Source organism: Condylura cristata, unplaced genomic scaffold, assembly GCF_000260355.1.
Source record: "Condylura cristata isolate star-nosed mole 26May11 unplaced genomic scaffold, ConCri1.0 scaffold00023, whole genome shotgun sequence".
In the NCBI taxonomy this organism is placed as follows: Eukaryota; Metazoa; Chordata; class Mammalia; order Eulipotyphla; family Talpidae; genus Condylura; species Condylura cristata.
In genome coordinates, this window is record NW_004567124.1 from 14,891,574 (window position 1) to 14,894,765 (window position 3,192).

Here is a 3,192-nt window from a genome sequence, read left to right on the forward strand (position 1 = left end):
ATAATTAAATAAAAAAAAAAGAATACCCTAGTCCTACAACCTTGAAACTTTTACTTCTAAAAAAAAAAAACTTTTGACAAATATTATAACAGTATGAAAAACTGACATTTGTAGAGCCATTTTTAAATGGAGCCAGGCTCTTACATAAGAGGCCTACAGCCTACATGCCCCTGCCATGTCTTTAGAGATCCCTTAGAAATTCCAGAACATTTTATAAGTACTCAACACCAATATTGATGAGTAGTAAAAAATAACCTTCTCTGTAATGCAATTAAGAGTTTAGGGTGAAGATAATGTTCATCTGCAAGTGAGGAAGGCAGACATTAATCTCCTGGAAGGTAGGAGAACTCACTAAAGGTCAGGTAGAATGTGTGATACAGAATCCATGCCCTTCAAGAATGTTTACTGGTTCTTGAACAGAGAAAAGGGCATGAAGGATAGAAAATGTACCATGTACCCAAGCCCTAGTCAATGGTCTGGACAAGTTGCATGAAGACCTGGAGCTACTGAAGATCAAGGTACAGAGAAAAGACTGTACCTTTCTCTTGTACTTCTGCAGCATTCACGTCCAAGGGTAGAACACCAAGACCAGAGGCCACACTGTTGGTGTGTACAGAAGAAATAAATGTGTAGGCCTTATCTGTTAATAAATAGTTTATACACCATAGAAACAAAGGGAGTTGAAAAGGGAGGGAAGGATAACCAGAAAAAGAAAATAAAAAATGATGTCAGGAGTCATTACAGAGAAACTACATTTATTGGTCTCATTTGAAATGAGGCAGTCTGTCCTAAGGACAAAGGCAAAGGTTTTTCTGTGAAGAAAAGAGGAAGGTGAGGTTAAGTGCTTAAAGAAAACAACTGATATAATGGTTAGCTTAAGATATGCTTTTGTATAATTAGTTAATTATCATTCATGCTTAAGCAAAACAACTCATAAACTTCATTCTTCATGATCTGAGTGACTTCACAAACAACTGTTTTATTGATGATTTCTTAAAACAACTGTTTCTAGGCCTTCCCTGGTGGCGCAGTGGGTTAAAGCGCAGCACTAAGAAGCTAAAAGCCACTTCAGCATGAGTTTGATCCCCTCCCTGGAGGTGATCCACAAGGCGCGGCAGACCTCTCCTGACCTGCCCGCTGCTCCCTTCAGCAGTGTATTTCAGTAAATCTTCCTGTCTCTCCCCACTCTGTCTCTGGTGAATCCTTTTATCCTCCGTACCTCTGTATGTATGAAAAAAAGTATACTTGACTCTTATTATTATTAAAGTACCATTATTTTACATCCTTTCTGTGTTTTGATAGAATAGGATTCCCTGGACCTGCCAGATGTAGTCACCACAGCCCACCCACCGCCAAAGCATCCATAGTCTTCCACTTCAGTCCACTGTGTTCTCCCCAGCTTTTGCCAATTTTCACTCCTATTTTTTTCCGTCTCCCACTGAAAATCAAAGATCTATGATACTAATCTTTTTTTGAGCAATCTTCTATGGCTTGCAAGGAATTTCTGTCTTAGATTAAAGTGGTGCTAGAGTTAAACTATTGATACATATGTCCATTTCCCTTATGATAAAATACGCCTCCCAAATAATAGCATTATCATTAAAACCAATGAATAAAAGATAAGAAAAACTTGTTATTGTAGTCATTTGAATTTTTGATAATGCCAATTATTTTATTAAAATAATAATTACAGTAGTAATAGTAAGGAAATTGATGTTCTTTTTTTTTTAAGATTTATTTATTCATATAGAACTGGGGTTCAAGCGAGAGGCTTCACCAGAGTGGGGAGCAGAACAGGCAGACTGACAAAGTACACTACTGAGGGGAACAGCGGGCATGCTAGGAGAGGTCTGCTGCACCATGTGGGTCACCTACAAGGATAGGGTTCAAACTCACACTGAAGTGGCTGTGGACAGCTTGCAGTGCTGTGCCTCAACCCGCTGTATTTTGAATAAAGAAGTTGATGTTCTTTATTCAAAAGAACAGTCCTGGATTGGGGCAGTACAGGGCCTCTCAAGGAGTGAATCACTATTCTCCAAGTATTAGGGGAAAGAGTGAGTTGTACTGTGCTTTAGAAAAGGCAGTGTGAAAACAGGACACCCCAGTGTGAACTGGGTTGTCTGTTTGTGGGTCCTCCCCTGCACGATTAACATTCAGTTGTACTGTGGACACACACAAAAAGGTTCGATAATGGGTTTATTTACAAGGAGAAAAGTAAAGGAACAACCCAGGAAATGAGAGAGAAATACAAGTTAACTAGAATATCCTACCAGTTCTGCTGACTTGAACTCCAATAGCACACTGAAAACTGATCAAGAGCCAAATGACCAGCCGCAAACTACCAGGCCAAGAGAGCCCCAGAACCCACATGTTCGGTTTTATCCCAACTTGGCTGCTCAGCTCCACCCTCAAGTCCCAACATGCTTCTCATTGGTATTGATGGGATTTGTAGTTCCAGTATCTGATATGGGGGTAGAGTCCATGAAACCTATATCTGTTACACTAACAGATCAGTATTCCCTTATAAGTTAACATGTTCTACTTTCTAGGGTAAGGTAAGTGAACTAAATCTAAGCTGGAGAATTGTTATTAGTGTATCTTAGATTTTTTGACAAGTATTTAGAGGACTGACTTAAGTTTAGATTTTGTCCCCAACCAGGAACTGGGGACTTGGTTTTGTGATCCTGACATACAAATTAACCTTAACAGTACCAAGTGGGTAGGAAACCAAATGTAGCCATTGAAGAAATGTATACTGGAGAGATCTTTAATTCCCTACCTCTACGTGGTTACTATACCTAAGTCCTTAGTGTACTGTTTTTTTTTTATTATTATTATATCTTTTATTTTTTTTACATCATTCTTCATTTTGTGCATTTTCCCTCTCAGTTTTAATCAATCCCCACGGGCTTATTGTACAGCTTACTTTCTGACATTTAATTATGAACAAATATCAAGGCTATATAAAAATATTGCATGCAATGGTAGTATTTTTGAAATGAATGCTTTATAGAAATGGTAAATAATTAGGTCATTATCACACCATTTTTTTTTTTAAAGATTTATTTATTTTGTGCATACAGAACTGGGGTACAGGCCAGAGGCTCAGGGCGGTGAGAGGTTTCACCAGAGACAGAGTGGGGAGCAGAACAGGCAGATCAACGAAGTACACTGCTGAGGGGAGCAGCAGGC